The sequence below is a fragment of the Pan troglodytes genome, chromosome 5 (assembly GCF_028858775.2).
Source record: "Pan troglodytes isolate AG18354 chromosome 5, NHGRI_mPanTro3-v2.0_pri, whole genome shotgun sequence".
Lineage (NCBI taxonomy): Eukaryota > Metazoa > Chordata > Mammalia > Primates > Hominidae > Pan > Pan troglodytes.
Window position 1 is genome coordinate 103,685,800 of NC_072403.2, and position 22,942 is coordinate 103,708,741.

Below are 22,942 nucleotides of genomic sequence, written 5' to 3' on the forward strand. Positions count from 1 at the left end.
TGGTTACACCCCATGCCACATGAAGAGTCCTTCCTTTTCAACCCTCTCTCAAAGCCTGAGGAGTAAGGCACATGCTGTAATTCTTGATGGAAGCAGCGAGTGTTACCTGTTTTCTTATCATTTTATTGTTAAATGCAGCAAAGGAAATTTTCCATTTATTTTATTTTATTTTATTTTAAGACAAACTCTTACTGTGTTTCCCAGGCTGGAGAGCAGTGGTGTGATCTCAGCTTACTGCAACCTTTTCCTCCCAGGTTCAAGTGATTCTCCTGCGTGCCCAGGCCTCCAGAGTAGCTGGGATTACAGGGGCTGAGTCACCACGCCAGGCTAATTTTTGTATTTTTAGCAGAGACATGGTTTCACCATGTTGGCTAGGCTGGTCTTGAACTCTTGACCTCAATTGATCTGCCCACCTTGGCCTCCCAAGGCTTCTGTTTCTTATTTTATTTCCATAACAGTAATAAAGGAAGGTGGTTACTTAAAATTCGGCTGGAGATATATGTTACTTGAGCAGGTCAATGAATAGTCTGGAAAGAGGAGTAGAGAAGGAGGAGAAGGGTGAGACAAAAATCAATAAATAACTCAATATTTCAGTTTGATATCAGGCTCTTAATACCACGCCTGAGACATAGTACATGCTCAATAAATGCTTGGAGCAGAAAGGAAGAAAGGGGGAGTGTTTCACCAGAATTCCACAATAAGTTTTCAAATATAATCAATTTCATTAGGTAATCCAGATTTGATTGGGTTGTAAGGATTAAAGTGATCCAAAAGCACAACTAGTCTTATAAATAAAGTTTGTTGATTTCCAATAGGGGCACACTCCTTCTGAGTGATCTAGACAACTGTCTTAAATTCATAGCCATTGTTTTTCCTTTGGAAAAGAACCTAGAAATAGGGGTATTTTGAAGTAAGTATGAAATCAAATCATTCTGGAAGATTATTTGCTTCATTACACTATAGGAAATATTGATTAACTGTCCTATCAACATCTCAGAAGAAGGCAAAAGTAAGTAGATATATCTCAGCACAGAGAACAATGCCAACAGCAGAGTAAGGAGGAAAGTTAGAGACAGTGGAACTGGGATACTTAACAACATGGCTGTAGATTCAAGGCCAACACCTCACAGAATGTTATGCAGTTCCTTCATTATTTTTGCTTTGAAATAAGAATGGCATTATTTGTTTATTTAGCAATGTTTTTGAAATTAACATTCACTTACCTGTATATGTATACATATATGTGTATGTATATCTATGTATATGTAATACTTGTTTCTAAACATGTTTTATAAACATCTTCAAACAAAAGCAAAGCTGACAAAATGTTACGACAAATACCTGTACATTCTCCATCTAGGTTCATCAGTAGTTAACATTTTGGAAAATATAAATGCATACTCATACACACACACACACACACACACACACACATGCACACATACTCTATATAAGTATGTTACAGACTTACAATACTCCTTGTCTTAGTCTGTTTCTGTTGCTACAGCAAAATGCTTGCAACTGGGTAATGTATAAATAACACTAACTTATTTCTCACAATTTTGGAGGCTGGAAGTCCAAAATCCAAGTGCCACCAAGCTCAGTGTCTGGGGAGGGCCTGGTCTCTGCTTGCAAGGTGAGGACTTCTTGTATTCTCTGGAGAAGATGAACGCTTTCATCTCGCCCAGCAGAAGAGCTAGAAGAACAAATAGGGCATAGCTACTTCCCTCAAGCCCTTTTTTATAAGGGTACTAATTCATTCATGAGGAGTAAAACCCTCCTGATTTAATCATTCTAAAGGCCCCATCTTTTAATACTGTAACTTGAGTCTCAGTTCTCAACATATGAATTTTGAGGGACACATACATTCTAGCCACGGCACTTTTGAATACTCCAGCATGCATCTCCAAAAAATACATTTTTCTAGAAAACCAAAATGCCATTATCAAATTTAGAAAAACTAACAGTGACTCCTTAATGTCCTCTATTATCCAAACTCATTTAACCTACATATGTCACCCTAAACTTGGATAAGTTCACACACTGCATTAGATTGTTTTGTTCCTTAAATGTCTTTAAATTTCTCCTGCACAACCATCTTTTTATTTTTCTCATAATATTGTCCTTTGGACAGCCTAAAACTTTCTGTTTTGTGGAATGTACTACGTTTGGATTTTATCTGATTATTTTCTCATCGTGCTGTTTAATTTGTTTCTTTATCCCCTATATATCTTGTTAACCAGAAGTTAAGTCTGAGTGCTTAATTAGATTCAGATTAAACATCATTGTGTATACATTATATTGCATTGCTTTATGAGCTGCATAATTTCAAGTTGTCCCACTATTAGTTATGCTAACTTTGAACTTTCGGCTAAGGTCTGATTTTCAAATTTTCCTATTGCAAAAAAAATTTTAAAAATTATTTTATATAGAATATATATTGAATAATTTTGAACAGTTATTTTTATTAGGCTTACTTTTTCAAAAAATTAACCCCTTTCAATTTATAATTCATTATCATGAAGATTTTTTATATTTATAGCAAGAGTACATGATGTTCACCATGAATATGGCTATTTTTAAAATGGTTTTAAATGTGGCTTGTATTTTTATTCTCTAACATATTTAGTGTGGTAATTTTATCTTTTGAAATAGGTCTCTTGCATTACGGAGATTGATTTTCTTGTTTGGGAGAAGACATTAGTAGTTTTAGCAGTTTCTCATTGACTCGTGGATATTATTCTGCTAAAAAAGTGAACTGGCAAAGTGAGTGGTTGGTGTACTACCCGGCTCTTTCAGCAGCATCCTCATTTCAGCAGGAGGGCTGCATTGAGCAGTTACCACACCAATTGCTCAACCTGCCAAAATATAAATTATAAGGGGAAAAAGTAGAAAAGTGAGTCAGTATTTTAGATGTGAAAATATATGTAATTTGAATTCTGAGGGAAAATAATTTTAATCAAGAGAAAAATATAAATCTAAATTTCTGTATAAGGAGGTTAAAACCAAGAAAATTGTGGGGTTCTTCCTGTGAGATTTCTCCATAACATGAACAATGTATACACTTCCATAGGAAAATGCTAACCAAATAAATAAATGCTCAAACATTTTTACTTATATAGATATTCACAATTTAGTTTAAATAATAGGATTGTACCTTTTATTATTATTATCTTACCATTTGGCAGTGTTTAGTTTTCTTCTTTGGAAAATGTATTACAATTAATATAATTACAAAGTTTATTCAAAAATGCAAAATTATGATGCTGATATCAAATATTCTTGATGTGCCTGGTAGACTTGATTTGAGGATGAAAATATCTTACTCAAAGATACCTGCTTCTTTTAACTTCCTGGCCTCATGATTCAGCCTTTATACTAAGTTTTTATCAGCTGTGTTTGTCATCTCTAAGGGTGAACACTGTGTAAAATATAAAGAAAGTAAGTATGGGTGGGAATCCCTCTTCACACCTTTGTCTCTACATAGCTTTTTAACTTTTACTATTTTGCAGTGGTTGTTAAATTTGCTGAAGTCAAATTCTTCCTCTAGAAGTGGTTTATGTTTTGAGAAACAGTTCTAAAAGATCTTATCAAGCTATATTATGCTAAGAACACAGATATGCTTCCAAGAGAAAACCACAAATTACTGGTCATTCATATTCAGAAGATAGTGTTAAACATATTTACTATAGAGAAAGTATGTAAATAAAAGTAAGTTTATTTACATAAACTTACATAACTTTATTTTATTTATTTAAATAAACTTACATAAAAGTAAGTTTATTTGCATAAACATTATTATGAAGTTCTTAATGTAATTTATATTGTCAGATATGCGCAAAACATTATCAGAAATGGATTTCAACTTCAGCAGCATAGTGGCTTAACACATCTATATGTATAAATCATGTACAGCTATATGTATAAATATATAAATGACATGTATTTATACATCAATATGTATGAAACACAACTATATTTATAAATCACATCTATAGGTACTGTTAGAAACAATCCCACTCATTTTGGTCTTAAGTTTTTAACAAATCCAATACCCTCCATCTGTGTACAGTAATGAGGAAGACTGGCAGAGGCCTGGATAATATTGCTATATTTGGTCCAACGTCATGATTAGATTAATGGTGTAAATTTCTTTATTGTTATAGTTCTAGTAACAGACTTCCCTCTACTTCCGATGCCAGTACTGACTGACTTACTGTATAAGTAAAGCAGTACACTTTATTATTTTCTTTGTAAAGGGATTTGCAATAACACTAATTTGTATCACCTGAGTATTGTTGAGATTCATAAAATAACTATTGAAAAACATTTTAATATACTTCATTGAAAAGAATGATAATAATTGGAATAACTGCTATGTGAATTCACATGTAATCTTTTTATATATTTTAGAAAATAAAATACGTTTATAAAAATTTTTAAATAATGTTACAAATGTTAAAAAAGATTATTTTACAAACACTGAAGTTCTAAGCAATTGTAGCATTATTTTTTGGGGAGGTCACAATAATAAAGGGCAAAAAAACATGACGTGAAGCTTTAAAATTGAGATATTTCTATGTCTTAGTCTGCAAGACAGGATAGTTAGAAAAGTAGATGATGTCCTGGCAATCAAGTAAAAGCATTGTGGCATGTTTTAAGCTATAACACCATCCACCAACTTGTGCTAATTAGGGAGACTGATGGCAAATAGGCAAACTGATGTAATTATATGTTATGTGACAAGTCCAGAGAAATAGATTGGATTCAGGCAGTGTTCTGTGTGAAACCTTACTTCTTAGATCTGCTAGTATGAGTTTCAGAATTTTGACTGCAAATGCAATTTTGGTCCTCTTGGTTCACATTCATATACTTAATAGTCCCTGAAGCTTTCCTCCTTCCCTCTCTTCATACCTCCTTCCTTCCTTCCTCTCTGCCTTCCTTCCTTCCTTCCCTCCCTCCCTCCCTTCCTTCCTTCCCTCCCTCCCTTCCTTCCTTCCTTCCCTCCCTCCCTCCCTCCTTCCCTCCCTCTCTTCCTTCCTTCCCTCCTTCCCTCCCTCTCTTCCTTCCTTTCTTGCTTTCTTCCTTCCATCCATCATTCCTTTGCTTTCTAACTTCTTCCCTTCGCCCTCCTTGCTTTCTACTTATGACTTTATGAATGCAAAAGTATTTGTAGAAGAACTAAACATTTATTACAGGATAAATAATATGCAGCTAACTAAAATAAACCCAAACATATAAAGACACATTTAAAATAATATGCAGGCCTAATGGCAAGTTATATTTAATAGAACCAACCATTATATAACATGTAAATATTATCTATATAAGATCCATCAATATCTTGGGATGAGTATTTCAGCCTATTTTAATATATATTTTTCTTTGTAAAAAAGAAAAAAATAAGTGTTTGAAATTAAAAAGCCATCTATTAGTGTAACTGAGGACATAAATGTTGATCTACAATGAAGAAAGCCTTTTATCAATAGTTAAAAAATATACTCAGTCTTGGAAAATTGCAGAGATTCATTTGGGAGTGGAAAGGTCAGAAGCCTATTTCCATACACCTTGCCTAACATGGTCCCTAACAATATTTTTATGTAGGCAAATTAAGAATCAAACTGTATGCAAATATTTCAGGTTATATAGATTAGGTACCACTAAATTATATAAATCATAATTCTACTTAACATGAAAAAAATGTTTCTCTATCATTTTTCCTCTGCTCATTCTGCCACACCCATCTCGCTAATTAAGTTCCTTAACCTTGAAGATAATGATATTGCAGATTTTTTTAGGAAGAAATAAATTTGAGGATAAATTTACATCATATTAAATGAAAACTGTACTTCTGAGAATAACCTTGAAAAGGACCATAATATTTGCTACTGCAGATGAATCAGGTTATTTGAAGAAAGAGATGAGTGTAGTGGCAGGAAATAAAGTAAAAATATGATATTTGTCACTGTCCTTGGATTTTTGTCTAAGCCCCTAATTATAGATATAAAACCTGATAAAGATCATGTTTTAATGTTTTAAGGTTTTCCTGTGAGAAACAATATACAACTTTATTCTTACATACTAGAATATATCTATAATTTTGTAGAATACTGCCCTTATCTGAAGATTAAATAAGCTTTTTTGAAAACAAAACAAAGCAAACCTTATAACTTATAGAAAAGTGTGCTTTATTTCTCACATAGATAAATATTCCAACTCAAATATAGCAGTCTGCATTAAGGAGAAATTTTGAAATCTACACAAATTGTAGGACTCTGGGTTATTATTATATTAAATCAACAAAAACCATGCTGTATTTGGCTATTCTTATTACTAGATGTTCATTACTAGACATGCATGTTTTAACTTAAAATGACTTGATGTTGAGGTATAATGAGTGAATGAAATGTCACAAATACAAAATAAGTATTTCAGTATAAAAAATTATACATTTGAAATGCATCTGTTCCCTTTAACATCTATCATTGTTTCTCCAATGTTTAATAAAATAATAATCTTTAGGTCTCTGTCTCACATTTACACAGGACTTTACAATGATCTTTATCTTCTCAGTAGTAACAGTTATGCAGCCAGGAGCACAACATAAGCAAACAAAATAATTAGATCTGTGAAATATAAAGTTGATCCTAGAAAACGATTGTAAAAATGCCCCTTCTAGCTTGGAGCAAAGGGCAACTGTGTCACTGCCTCTTATCTTCCCAGCCTGCCCACATTTCCATCTTCCACCTTTCACCAAAATCCACATTCTGGTGTTTTTGGAGATCCTGAGACTTACCAAGGCTTGATGATTTCTGCAATTAAGGATTTCTTCACATCAGTTGCAGTCTTATCTGACTACATGTCCTGGAGGATTATGAAGGCTTAATAATTTGGACTGGATTAACCGAGAACACTCAGCAGACACCACAGAACTTTTTCATGCCTCTTCAGATGGCAGCTTACCGGAAGTATGATGAGTGATTTCATGGCCGCTAATCAATAAAAATTCTCCCCCAAAACGTTGAGCACTTGTTTTCAAAATGGCTTTGAAGACAGTTTTAAAAATCATAGAGTACCTGAACAATTCGTTAGAAACAAAAAAACCAGAAGTATAAATATCCTATGTCTAAATAGTGACAATTTATAAATCAGAGTGTTTTATCTTTCTACTTTGACAAATATATCTTCATAATGACAATATCAGAAAAATTTGATTTAGCTGTAGTATTTACATAACATTGTCAGCAAATTTTCTTGTCTTTATCTCAGCAAAATAATAATCTTGATACAATAAAGGCTTTAGTAAATTAGTGTTCTATTCGTACTAATGGTTTAAGAAATTAACAAGAAAATATAATTTTATTCCAAATGCATAAATTTTGAATATATTTATCAATAATGTAAATTAAAGTAAATGTAATAAATCAAAAACTATTTTCAATAAGTTTTCTCTTAAATATTCAGAATTTATCTATGCAAAATATAAATTATAATTATTGAATACCAAATTTTTGGTGGCTCATGCCTGTAATCCCAGCACTTTGGGAGGTCGAGGCGGGCAGATCACGAGGTCAGGAGTTTGAGACCAGCCTGGCCAACATGGTGAAACCCTGTCTCTACTAAAAATACAAAAAAACGTGGTGGTGGCGGGTGCTTGTAATCCCAGCTCCTAGAGAGGCTGAGGCAGGAGAACGGCTTGAACCCAAGAGGCAGAGGTTGCAGGAGCCAAGATTGTGCCACTGCACTCCAGCCTGGGCGACAGAGCGAGACTCTGTCTCAAAAAAAAAAAAGAAAAAGAAAAGGAAAAACTTTAATTTTTATTAAATTAATTAAATTGATATAATATGTTCATAAAACATAAAACTATTCACAGTTGTAGCACATTCCACTAGATGACATTGTAAGAAAGTGGTCTCACAATGCATGCTTGTTAAATCGACACCAACATACATACAAATTCAAGACTCATAAGAATTGTTTAACATTGCAAAATGTTTCTCAGCTGCCATGTGCATGATGTGCTAATTGTTTAGTGTTCTGGAACCGTGAATTGGAATGTGAACAGAAGCAAGAAAATGGACACTCAGCACCACTGGGAAACAATACCTTGTCATGATAAAAATCTCTTGCATTCCTGCTATCTGAGAGAAGAATTTGACAAGTTAATTTGAATTTCCTTAGGTAAGCACATCTGCGGCTCCAATTCTCCCTGCCATTTGAAATACTGTCCATCTCTAAATTGGGCAGCAATAGAAGCCACGAGCCTTCACGACATTCCGACATCGTCACCTTTTGTTTGTAAGAAATAGGGCAAAAGAAGTACGACAGTGTATCCTTGGATTCTGAAAGCCCTTAGTCATGAGTCACAGGTTATGCTGTTGCCAGTGCCGGCTGTTTGATCCTGAGTAGTAGGGGCATCTGTAGTCTTTAATACATTTATTTCCTATAGATATGTGACACTTGAGACCCTATAAAACAGGATTTGACAAGGGCTTCCCTTGCCAGTGTCTATAGTGGTCCTGCTTCAGTACAAATCTCCGTGATAATTTAAATGGCTTCCTAAGGCACGTACAGAAGAACAGTGTCATGTATATGAATATGGATCTATATGAAGCTATATGTATACACATGAACACATATATCTGTACATATGAAATGTATTTATACCTACTATGAAATGGGTTTTTCATTGTTTTAGGAGTAAGAGAAAATACTACTTGGAGACTCAGAAAGTGTTGAACATCTTTCCTAGGAATTAAGAGTAAGAATAAGGAAGGGGAAAGGGAATAAGAGAAGAATATGCTTCTGGTTGAGTTTTTGTTTTAGCACAAAGATACAATAATAGAGAATTTGAGTCATGAGTTTAGAGACAATATAATCAATGACACTAAAGTTATATCCATTTACCTTCTTGAGATTTGTACAGGTATAACTATCTAATTATACAATTGCTACACAAGAAGTCACTATGATTGGAAAGATGGGAAAGACGATCAGAAGCATTTCTCTTTGAAATCTATATAATAGAAAAACAGAGGTCTCAGTCTCTAATGCTTATGGTACTTATCACATTTCTACCAACTGTATATGTGTGTGTATAGGAAATACTTGAAGAGAAAGGTTCAAGAATGTTTCAGCTCCCGACTCAGCAGGACCATGATGGTCATTTATTACTATCGCCGGTCCTGGTCACAGCAGACAGAGGGTGGCATTCTTGTGGGGGTTTTGCTGGACCGTTGTATTTTAGCAGAAAAATTAGATGCACAGGTCCTGCTGTGGAAGAAACCAAATGGCAGCAGGCTGTATAAGCGAATGTACAGATGGGGGTCATGAAAAATTGGAGAGTGTTTCTCAGAACCTGCTGCTGCAGCTTTGGTTGGGAAAAGGATGTGAAAGAAATTATGAGATGGAAGTTGAAGGTAGATGGCAAGGTAGCTGGTATAAATGAGTGAATGAATTTAAAGTAGAATGAACCTTTTAAAAAATTATCCAATCCAAGCTGCATTTTTTACCTCTAGGTTTATTAAATCAGAAAGCATCCCAAGATCTTTGGGGGATGGCATTTTTGCCAATATTTGCATGTTCATGAAACATTGCAAGTAAAAACCAATAGTTTAATATTATATTGGGGAGGCTAAGCATTCGAATAGGTGAACAGGGATTAGCTACCTTCTGATTATAAAGAGGGCTCTTACAGCTTAATCCCCAAGAGCTATTTGCTCCAGTGTTTTTAATGGCCCTTAATAGCTCAAGCCTGAATAGAACACATATGCATGTATTTATATTTGTATTGATACATATTTCATGTATCAATTTCTATTCCCTAGCTGGAATTTGTACTGTGAATTACTATAATACTCTTTTGTCTAAAATGTAATTATCTAATTATGTGTTCTGGGAGATGGCATAGCTAGACTCATAGAGCACCAATTCACAAGCATTTAATTTTTGTTTTTAATAGGAGACTATGAGAAAAAGGATCTCTCTCCCTCTGGAAGAGGGACGCAGTACTCACGCGTAAGTGGTACATTCAGAATTGGAATATTTTTGCCAGCTCCTTTGGGTACCTCATTAAGTATTTCTAGTACTACAGGGTAGTTTTGCCCTCCAATATGACCCTTAAATATATCCTATTAGTAAATCACAGGCTAAGAAGTCGTGCAATTTGAACCTAAAGTGACTATGCAACGTTAAATAATGCCATCAAGACGCAGTCTTAATTTTTGCAAAGATGTTGAAAACCTCTGTGAAGTATCCTCTTTTTTTTTTTTTTTTTTTTTTTTTTTGATGGAGTCTGGCTCTGTCGCCCAGGCTGGAGTGCAGTGGCACTATCTCAGCTCACTGCAAATTCCGCCTCCTGGGTTCACGCCATTCTCCTGCCTCAGCCTCCCGAGTAGCTGGGACTACAGGCGCCCGCCACCACGCCGGGCTACTTTTTTTGTATTTTTAGTAGAGACGAAGTTTCACCCTGTTAGCCAGGATGGTCTCGATCTCCTGACCTCGTGATCCACCTGCCTTGGCCTCCCAAAGTGCTGGGATTACAGGCGTGAGCCACTACGCCTGGCCAGAAGTATCCTCTCTTTAAGATTCACTAAATTAGTAATATTATGAGCCAACCATGAGTCATTCAAATAATTCAATTGAATCAAAGGAGCATGTGGAAGCTTATAGTGATTGACCAATAATCATAAAAAGAACAAAAACGGGTTAGATGGAAGCAAGTCAGCTCCCCACCCACATGCACAGGCTGTGGAAGTTTCGAACTACATAGTCATCAGTACTTAACGAGCTAAATGTTATACGCTTCCTTTGATAATGGAGGTTCAGTTAAAACTATGTTTTGGCACACTGGTAGATGAATTTAAAAAGTTGGTATATCCAGTACTAAATGTCACATTTCACTGGTTGGCACGCATTTATCACTTCATTTTCCAGTACAGTAAACAACTTGTAACTCACCAGTTAATTTGATTGACAGCAGCCTTGGGCATTTCTTAGCACTCACATACTGTATTGCATGGAGTCAAACTTCCATGGTAATTGGCTTCAACAACAACAACAATAATAGAAATAATAATTCCAGAGTTAATTTAAAGGAGCAAAAAGAAGTAAGTCAAATATAAGAACAATAAATTATGGGAATTTCTCATTTGAGTAAGTAACAGGTTTAATAGGTTTTCCTAAGTATTGAGATCATTCAATTGAACATCTGCTTTCCAGCTGTGCATATTGATATATTACTAGGTTTTTATTCCCTTCTACTCTAAATGTATCCATAAGTTTTTAGGAGTTTCACTACCTGACTTTTTGACAATGCCTTGATTGTGAAAGATATAAAAATGTCAAAAATTCTGTTGGCCATATTATGCCCAGGATATTATTTTTCAATAGACTCCAAAGACAGATGTCTATGAACAATTAAACCATGCTTCAACCACACCTTGTTCCAGCTGGGATCAGAGAATTAAAAGGAAATAAGCCCTCATAATTTACTTATTGCTGAAGTTCCTATAGTTTCCTGACTGTTAATGGATTCTTATTAAATAATTCTATCAATGAAAAACATTTCATTATATTGTATGTATACTATACATTGTTTGAAATTCTGAATTTGGCTCTTTGATATTAAATTGAGTATTTCTTCTCTTATATATGCTGAACAACTATATTCAGAAAAATCCCATTTGATGGAGATTGGGTTACTTCAAGCTGGTGAAATCCCAAGTCAAGTTTTAGAGAGTTTAGTCATAAAGTACGATACTGAAACAATCTGTACTGAAAAGAAAAGTGAGACCTGCTAATCAACATGGATGTAACCCAATATCTTGTCTAATAGGAAAGCGTAGAATGTACTCTCTCCTTTCAACTGAAAATGTCCCAAATAAGATGTTATCTTCTTCCAATCAGCTTTCATCGTTACTGTCACCATAGCAACTAAATAGCTCTGAGATGCAACCTAAACAAGGGACCAAATAAGATGAGCTGATAAAGCCACTGCATTATCAGTGTTCATAAGATAGTAATTCAAAAATGCTCATCATATCCACAAAGGAAAAGCATTTCTTCTCTCTTTTCCTAACGAAAGTATGGTTAATAAAAGTATTTCACCATATTCCAGGCTTTATGGATTAAATAGCTTAAGAAGTGGGATGATGTAATCTGAAGGGACCATGTACTCAGCACAGTCCCAGGACTCACTTCACAATGGCAATCTGCTGGCTTGCAAAGTAATATACAACTGAAGATGAGACTTATTGATTGATTGGTTTAATTTTATTAAATGACACTAAAGAAATGTGGGTTGCTTTTCTGTTGTTAACAACGTATGTAATTAGGAGAATACCATATATGAGAGTGTAAAGTAGGACAGATTTGGAGTACTCAGGAAAATGAGTTCTATAAATAATAAACCCTTGAGCCACTGAAGCTTTTCACATTCTTTAAAGAACACCACATTCTGTAAGATGTTTTCAAAATTTTCTAATTTATTCTTATTTAGAGAGCAGTACTGTTCTGGGTATCTATATACTTTAGGTGTATATCTAAGGAGAAAGATCAGTAATAAGAACAAAATTAATGGTTAATAGGCCTTTCACACCTTATAATGTGCAACTTTACATGTACTATGCCATTTAATTCATACTACAGTTATCTCCAATTTAGAGATGAGCAGGTCAATTCATGGAGACGATAAGTAACTTTCCCAGTTTAGAAAGGGGCAGAGCTAGGATTTGAACATGGGCACTCTTAACTCTGAAGCCTGCTCTCAACCAATAAGTACTATGCAAACATTTTTGTGCCAGGCTCAGAAGACCCAATAGCATGGCCAAAAATACACATTAATGTACAGTCGTCTACTGCATAAGGACATTTCAGTCAATGACAGGCGACATATACAACTGTGATCCCCATTAGATTGTAATGGAGCTGAAGATTTCCTACTGTCCAGTGTTGTCACAGCAGTCCTAATGTCGTAGTACAATGCATCATTCACATGATTGTGGTGATGCTCTTGTAAACAAACCTACTGCACTGCCAGTCATATAATAGTATAGCACATACAATTATATATAGTGCATACTATTTGATATTAATAATAAATGACTGTTATTAGTTTATCTGTCTACTATATTATACTTTTTAGTGTTATTTTAGAATATACTCCATCTACTTATTACAAATAAGTTAACTGTAAAACATCCTCAGGCAGATTCTTCAGGAGGTGTTCCAGAAGAGGTCATTGTTATCATAGGAGATGACAGCTCCATGCATGTTACTGCCCTTGAAAACTTTCCAGTGGGACAAGATGTGGAGGTTGTAAACAGAGGTATTGATGATTCTGATTCTGGTAGGCTTGGAATAATGTGTATGTTTGTGTGTTAGTTTTTAACAAAAAAGTTTAAAAAGTGAAAGGATATTTTTAAAAAATTAAATAGTAAAAAGCTTATAGAATAAGGACATAAAGAAAATACTTTTGTACAGTTGTGCAATGTATTTGTGTTTTAATTTAAATGTTATTACAAAAGAGTCAAAAAGTTTATAAAATGAAAGTTTATAAAGTGAAAAAGTTAAATTAACATAAGTTTAATATATTATTAAAGAAAGATTTTTAAAATAAATTCAGTGTAGCTTAAGTGTACGATGTTTATAAAGTCTGCAGTAGTGTACAGTAATGTCCTAGGCCTTCACATTTACTCACTACTCACTCAGTCATGCAGAGCAACTTCCAGTCCTACAAGCTCCATTCATTGTAAGTGCTCTATACAGGTGTTCCATTTTTGAATGTTTTAATTATATTTCTGCTGTACTTTTTCAAAGTTTAATGTGTTTACATACACAGATACTACTGTGTTACAGTTGCCTACAGTATTTATTGCAGTCACATGCTGTACAGATTTGTAGCGTAGAAGCAATAGGCTATACTATATAGCCTGGGTGTATAGGCTATACCATCTAGGTTTAAGTACACTCTAAGGTGTTTGCACAATGACAGATTACCTAATGACTCATTTCTCAGAATGTATCATTGTCTTTAAGCAATGCATGACTATTTCTCGATGTCCTTTCATAACTATATTGAGTGTTCTGTCTTTTCAATTATGACTGCACCTGCTTCATGTCAAACATATACAGATATACCTCAAAGATATTGTGAATTCAGTTCCAAACTACCACAATAAAGTGAATATTGTAATAAAGTGAGTCACATTTTTTGGTTTCCCAATGTATAGAAAAGTTATGTTTACACTATCCTGTAGTCTATTCCATGTGCAATAGCATTATGTCTAAAAAATGTAAATACCTTAATTAAAAATGCTTTATTGCTAAGAAATGCTAACAATCATCTGAACCTTCAGCAAGTCATAATCTTTTTGCTGATGAAGGGTCTTACTTTGATATTGATGACTGCTGACTGATCAAGGTGGTGGTTGTTAAATGTTGGTGTGGCTGTGATAATTTCTTAAAATAAGACAACAATAGAGTTTGCTGCATTGATTGACTTCCTTTCAAGAAAGATTTCTTTGTAGCATGTAATGCTGTTTGATATAGCATTTTACCCACAGTAGAACATTTTCAAAATTGGAGTCAATCCTTTGAAACCCTGCCACTGCTTTATCAAATAAATGTATGCAATATTCTAAATTGTTTCGTGTCATTTCAACAATGTTCACAATATCTCCTCCAGGAGAGTAGATTTCATCTCAAGAAACCACTTTGTCCATCCATTAGAAGCAACTCTTCATGCATTAAAGTTTGATAATATGATTATGGCAATTCAGTCACATCTTCAGGCTCCATTTTTAATTCTAGTTCTTTTGCTATTTCCACCACATATGCAGTTAATTTCTCCACTGACATCTTGAAAACCACAAAGTCATCCATGACAGTTGAAATCAACTTCTTCCAAACTTCTGTTACTGTTGATATTTTCACCTCCTTCTATGAATTATGCATGTTCTTAATGGCATCTAGAATGGTTAATTCTTTTCAGAAGTTTTCAATGTACTTTGTCCAGATCCTTTAGAGGAATCACTGTCTATGGCAGCTATGGCCTAACAAGATGTATTTCTTAAACAATAACAATTGAAAATCAAAATTACTCCTTGATCCCTGGGATACAGATTAGATATTGCGTTAGCAGGCATTAAAATGATATAAATCTCTTGGTACATCTTTATCAGAGTTCTTGAATGAGCAGGTCCGTTGTCACTGGGAAATAATATTTTGAAAGACTTTTATTTTTCCTGAGCAGTAGGGCCCAACAGTGGGCTTCAAACATTTGGTAAACCATACTGTAAACATACGCTGCCATCCAGGCTTTGTCATTGCCTTTATAAAGCAAGGCAGAATAAATTTAGCATAGTTCTTAAAGACTGCAGGATTTTCTGGATGTTAATGAGCATTGGCTTCAACTTCAAGTCACCAGCTGCATTAACCCCTAGTCAGGGAATCAGCCTGTCCTTTGAAGCCTTGAAGCCAGCCATTGACTTCTCCTTTTGATTATGAAAGCCCTAAATGGCATCTTCTTTCAGTATTAGGCTATTTTGCTACCTTGAAAATTTGTTGTTTAGTCTAGCCACCTTCATCAATTACATCAGCTAGATCCACTGAGTAACTTGTTACAACTTCTCCATCAGCAGGTGCCGCATCACCTTACACTTTTATGTTATGGAGTTGACTTCTTTTCTTAAAAGTCATGAACCAAGCTCTGTTAGCTTCCAACTTTTCTTCTGCAGGTTCTTCATCTCTCTCAGCCTTAAAGTATTGAAGAGAGTTAGGACCTTGGATCAGGCTTTTGCTTAAGGAAGGGCACATCTGGTTTGATTTTTTATCTAGGCCACTCAAACTTTCTCCATATCAGTAATAAGACTGTTTCACTTTCTGTCATTTTTTTCTGTTCACTGGAGGGGCACTTTTAATTTCCTTCAACAAATTTTGTTTACATTCACAACTTAGCTAACATGTGCAAGAGGCCTAGTCTTCAGCCTATCTCAGCTTTTTACATGCCTTCCTCACTAAGCTTAATCATTTCTAGCTTTTGACTTAAAGTGAGACATATGTGACTCTTCCTTTCACTTGAACCTTCGAGGTCATTAAAGGGTTTTAAACTCACTTAATTTAAATATTATTTTGTCTCATGTACTAGGGAAGCCTGAGGAGGGTGGAGGGAATGGTTGGGTGGTGGAATGGTTAGAATGCACACAATATTTATCAATTAAGTTTATCATCTTATATAAGCACAGTTGGTGGTGTCCCAAAACAATTACAATAGTAACATCAGTGATTACTGATCACAGACCAATATAACACATATAATAATAACAATAAATATTGATATATTATTAAAAAGTACCAAAATATGACAGAGACCTGAAGTGAGCATACACTGTTGGAAAAATGTCACTGACAGAATTGCTTGAATCATCATTGCCATAAGCTTTCAATTTGTAAAAAACGCAATATCTGTGAAGTGCAATAAAGTGAAGCTCAATAAAGCGAGGTATGCCAGTATTTAATTTAAGTTCTGTGTCTTTATATCAACCCTGGAAAGATTAATTTTGGTCACTTTTTATAAACTTACATTTTTAAAGTGGTAGACTTTGAACTCCTCTAGATTATATTGTCTACACCATATATTCAATATTTAACATATGCAATCTTATATCATACCTTAGATCTTTAAAGACAGCCAAGGTTTCTCTCTCCCTCTGCCTCTCAGAAAACCTACTGATGGAGCGAAGATTGCAGGCTGGATCATTTCAAAGTGCCTTGGTCAAAGGACTTGCTCAGGAGGCAACTTAAAGCCACTGAACTTTTGGTGATGAGCACCAGCCATAAATCAAAGAAGTAGATCCCCAGGGTAAGTCTTAGGATGAGTGGCAGAGAAGCAAACAGGCTGACAGCAGCTTCATGCCAGCTTTGCACACCGTGTGGCAAGAAGAAAAAACCTTCAGAGTCAGGGATCTGTCACAGGGGCATCTCCAACAGGCAGATAACAAGTCATTCGCTGTGGATGACTGGGGACAAGTGGTATTAGAAGCACTACAGACCCTATAAAAACAAGAGATTTCAAGTCTGGTGGAAAATCAGAGAAACAGAAATGGTGATTCTAGTTATATGTTGTATTTATGTTACTATGAAATTATAAAGGGAAATTATGTAGAAAGTTGAATTGCTTCTCTACAAAATTACACAAAATTCTAAACACATTCCCTAGCACTTAACAACCAACACTTTTTTTTCTCTTTACAATCAACCAGCATGCATTCTTTAAAATAATAAATTATATGACGAAAGTTTTTGTGTTTTTTACCTGAATAGACTGACAAAATAATTATGGAGACATGCTAAGGTATTCTACTCAAGGTAATAGTAATTCTACTATTGAGTAATTCTACTCAAGGTAATAGTAATTTTTAAGACCTAAGAGGGTCATTGTAGGGAAAGAGGATCAGCCACTTCCAGGATCAACATCAGCAGCTTAGATACAGATAGATGGTGAGAATTTACAGTTTATGAGTCCTGAAGATTTTGCAACTTAAATAAGAAATGACGTATGAACAGCCCATATAATTACAACACAGGCACAGTGTGTTAAAAATATAAGTGCAGGAAGCATAGATAATCCATGTTTTAAATAGAATGGAGGGAGGAGGTCTAAGAAGGCAGAAGGCAAAGTATATCGGTAATGGCTTCTTGGTGAATGTGACATCTCAGTCGAGCTTTGAATAATGAGGAAAAATTTGCCAGGAATGGGCTGGGTGGAAGAGATGGTATTCTGCACAAAAAGTCCAGCATGGCTTTTTCAAGGATCCTTATAGTTAAACATGGTTGGATGATAAAAGTCCATTAGTCAGAAAAGTGAAACCTGCAGACTTTTCATAGATACCAGATTATGAGCAGATTTGGCTATGCTTTGGAGTTTGAACTTTATCCTGGAGGTATTGATGAGCCATGAAGGGGTTGTAAACAATAGAATAATAACTCTACAGGTTATTCAGAGGTTTTACTTAAAAAATATATTTTTTTAAGATGAGGTCTTGCTCTGTTGTCCAGGCTAGAGTGCAGTAAACTATCATGTCTCACTGCAACCTTGAGCTTCTGGGATCAAGCAATCCTACCACCTTAGCCTCCTGCATAGCTAGGACTACAGGTATGTGCCATCATACCTGGCTAATTATTTCTTTTTTTGTAGAGATAGGGTCTTGCTAGGTTGGTCATGAACTGGCCTCAAGCAATCCCCTCATCTCAGCCTCCTGAAGTGTTAGGATTAGAGGCATGAACCACTGTGCCCTGCCTTGAAATTTCTTTCATCTTTCAGCAAGTAAAATATAGAAAGAATCAGAGGCCAAGCCAGGCAAAGACCTAGAAGATCAGTCACAACAATTCAGATGAGAAATGATGCAGCTGACGGAAGAGAGAGGCTGTGGGAGCCAACAGGCAGGTATGAAGATGAGCATGATAAAAAGTCAAAATTGATGGGACTTGGTCACCACTGAGTCAGGAGAGAGGAAATAAAAGCAGCGGCGTGAGGGATAGCAGCAGTGCGAGTCCCATTCATCCTGGGACACAATGTGTTTCCAGATCCTCAAGTCCTGAACTGTTAACCTATTGTACAAAGTGTCTAGAAGTGGAAAAATCTAGCTGTGGCCAAATTAAGGCACTGGTGCTAGCAATGGCTGGTGTACTCTAAGGAATTCTATGTTGGTAGGCCAGGAGGAGTAGCAGTTTCTTGGAAAAAAAGAAAAAAGAAGAGAAAGATGGCATTTCTTGACATCCTTTTACCTTTTGAGTCAGAAAGAAGAAATAGAAAAGGCTGAGCTAACAGTCAGTTTTCAAATAGAAGCTTATACCCTGCATTAGTCCTGGCCTTGTGGCTTTCCAAAAATACATATTATAATTTTAAACATCTTTTCTTCTCAGCTTGATTTTTCAAGGTTTGAATTGTGACATATACCATAATAGTTCTAGAAGTGAGTAAAAAAATTATGTTGTGAGGTTAATTTACAGATAATCTTCTCTAAAGCTTGCACACTCAGCATACAGTAATGTTAATGCAGCATTTCTAAGTTGTCATTATTCACAGAACAGGATTTATTGAAAATCTACAACGTGCTCACTGTTCAAGGGGCTGATGATATAGGAATGAACAAAATAGATACAAACCTCCACCTTCATGGAGCTTACATTTCAGGGAAAGGACAGGTAATAGATAAGATAAATGAGTAAAATGTATAGAATGTTAGATCATGGTAAGTAAGTGCTGAAGGAAGAAAAAATAAAGGAGGGAAAGGGAATAGGGAGTTTCCAGAGGTGGACACAATTTTAGAGAAAGTAGTCAAACCTGGTCACACTAAAAAGGTGATTATTTGAATAAAGATACAAAAGAAGCTAAGGAGCAAGGCATAAAGATACCCAGAGAGAAAAAATAAAACTTTCCAAGCAGAGAGAGAAAAGATGCAAAGGCCAAGAGATTTAAGGGACAGTGGGGACAGAAGAAGACTAGACAGAGAGAATTAGAGGAGGAAAAGTTGGATATGAGATCAGAGAGATAATGAGTGATCACGTCTGGTAGATATAAGCCCTGCTAAAGTAAGGGCTGGCTGCTATTCTCAGTGGGATTGGAGCCATTGGTGGCTCCTTAGCTGAGAAAGTGTCTTAGTATATTTTGTTCTGCTATAAAAGAATGGGTATTCTGTTAATACCTATTAACACACTGGGTAATTTCTAACAAATAGAAATTTATTGGCTCACAGTCCTGGAGGCTGGAAGTCTAAGATCAAGGCATCTACATCAGATGAGGGTCTCCTTGCTGCTTCATTCATCATATGGTGGAAGGTAAGACAGCATGAGAGAGAAAGAGAGAGTTGAACTCACCTTTTTGACACAAATCTCACCATGAAGTTGGAGCCTTCATGGCCTAATCACCTTGTAAAGGTCCCACCTCTTAATGCAGTTACAACAGCAATGAAATTCCAACATAAGTTTTGGATGATACAAAAATTCAAACCATAGCAGGAATGACATTATCTGACTCATGTTTTAATAGGATCATTCTGGCTCCTGTGTTTAGAATAGACTGTAGTTAGGGGTGAAATTGGACAAAGCAAGAAAGAATTAGGAATATTGTGCAATTATACATAAAAGAAATGATGACACCCCCAAAACTGCACCAAGATAGTCCAATGTAGAAGATTAGAAGTGATCAGTTTCTAAATATGCCATATACCATTAAACTTCCCATATTAAGGGATATAAAGCCAATTGAGAGAACAGCATGTGGTGACTGGGTTTGAAACTGCCTTAGTCACCTAAATCAGGAGTATTAGCCAATAGATATATGGAACCAAAAATGATCCCAAATAGCCAAAGCAATCCTAAGCAAAAAGAACATAGCCAGAGGCATCACACCACCTGACTTCACTACATTATAAGGCTACAGTAACCAAAACATCATGGTACTGGTACAAAAACAGACACATAGGCCAATGGAACAGAACACAGAACACATAAATAAAGCCACAAATCTACGACCATCTGATCTTCCACAAGGCTGACAAAAATAAGCAATGGGAAAAGAACTCCCTCTTCAATAAGTAGTGCTGTGATAGCTGGCTAGCCGTATACAGAAGAATGAAACTGGACCTCTAACTTTCACTATATACAAAAACTAACTCAAGATGGATTAAAGATTAAATGTAATAATTCAAACTATAAAAATCCTAAAAGAAAACTTAGCAAACACCATTCTGGACATTGGCCTTGGCAAATAATTTATAACTGAGTCCTCAAATTGCAACAACAACAACAACAAAAAAAAAATCGACAAGTGGGACCTAATTAAAGTAAGGAGTTTCTGCACAGCAAAAAAAAAAAACAAAAAAAAAAAAACTCAACAGAGTAAACAGATAACCTACATACTGGGAGAAAATATTTGCAAACTATGCATCCGTCACAGTTCTAATATCCAGAACTATAAGGAAGTTAAACAATTAATCTAGCAAAAAACAAATAACCCCATTAAATATTGGGCAAATGACATACAAGTGTCCAACAAACATAGAAGAAATACTCAACATCACTAGTCATCAGGGAAATGCAAATCAAAACCACAATGACATACCATCTGATACCAGTCAGATGGCTGTTTTTAAAAAGTCAAAAAAACAATAAATGCTGGTGAAGCTGAAGAAAAAAGCAAATGTTTTAACACTTTTGATGAGAATGTAAATTAGTTCAGCCATTGTGGAAAGTAGTTTGGAGATTTCTCAAAAAACTTAAAACAGAACTATCATTTAACCCAGCAATCCCATTACTGGGTATACATCAAAAAGGAAATACATTCTTTTACCAAAATGACACATGCACTCTTACGTTCATTGTAGCACTATTCACCATAGCAAAGACATGAAGTCAACCTAACTACCCATCAGTGGCAGACTGGATAATGAAAATGTTGTATGTATACACCACAGAATAATACACAGCCATATACAAGAATGAAAGTATGTCCTTTCAGCAACATGGATGCAGTTGGAGGCCATTATCCTAAGCAAGTTAATGCAGGAAGCAAAAACCAAATATCACATGTTCTCGCTTATAAATTGGAGCTACACACTGGGTACTCATGGACATAAAGATAGCACCATTAGGCACTGGGGATTACTAGAGGTGGGAGGGAGAAAAGCAAGTGTTGAAAAACTATTGCACACTATGCTCATTACCTGGGTTATGGAATCAATCATAGCCTAAACCTCAGCATCACCCTAAATACCCATGTAACAAACCTGCACATGTACCTCCTGAACCTAAAATAAAAGTTGAAATTATAAAAAATTAACTAAAGCCAGGAGGCTTAAGACTTAAGGACAGTCAGTGTTCGAGTCTGAGTCCAAAGGCCAAAAAAGACCAATATCCCAGCAATTGGGGAGGAGGAGTTCCCTCTTCCTCAGTCTTTTTGTTCTATTCAAGTTGTAATTGATCATGAGATCCACTCACAGTAGAGAGGGTAACCTGCTTTACTTAGTCTACAGATTCACATGTTAGTCTCAACCAGAGACACACTCGTAGACACACACAAAACAATATTTGGCCGAATGTCTGGACATCAAATTGTCAGATGAAATTAGCCATCATACCAGGCTTTTTTCTAGCCTAGCCTCAAGAACAGATGTGCTTCTAAATCAAGCCTGTCTCACCAGTGCTAATATTTAGTAGTGGTCAAGTTTGTTGGAGAGCTCATCTGTAACTTGAGCCAACCATTTATTACCTTAAGGCCACAGTATGGACTAGATTAATAAACTAGAGAGAGGATCTCGACATTTGGTATATCCTGTTCTGTAACCACAACCCCAGGTGGGACAGGATGAAGGAAGTAGGAGATCAAGAAGATGCTGTAAGCTTGCTCTGTGGAAGGCAATAGTAATGAACTGTTTAATATATTACCTAGTAGAGAAAACTAATTTCGTTCTAGATCTGATACTGAGTACAATATGCAAAGTTCAGCTAAAAAAAAAAAACCTTGATTTTATCACAGGAAGTATGTCTAAGTGTGACCCCTCATAATGGTTCTTGAGGTTCTTGAAAATATGGTACCACAACCTTTGAGATGCTGACCTTGATGTTACATTGACTGCCTTATTGGCACCAACCTCCGTTTGATAATCTACCAACAGATGGTCAGGGTATCTTGATATGCTTTCTAGTCCCTTCCCTATTCGTGCATCATTTGACAGGATACTTCTGAGACAGCAAAATTTAGCTGAAGATGTTCTGGTTCATTGTTTCCAGCAATGGTTTCGGCTTTAACTAGAATTCCTTGATTCAAATTTATATGTGACTCCAATCTTATTCAACCTTACTGTGACATAACAAAGATGTGACAGTTCTGTAGATTTTCATGATCTATTGTCATCTTCTATAGTGTGCATTTCCAGGGTAC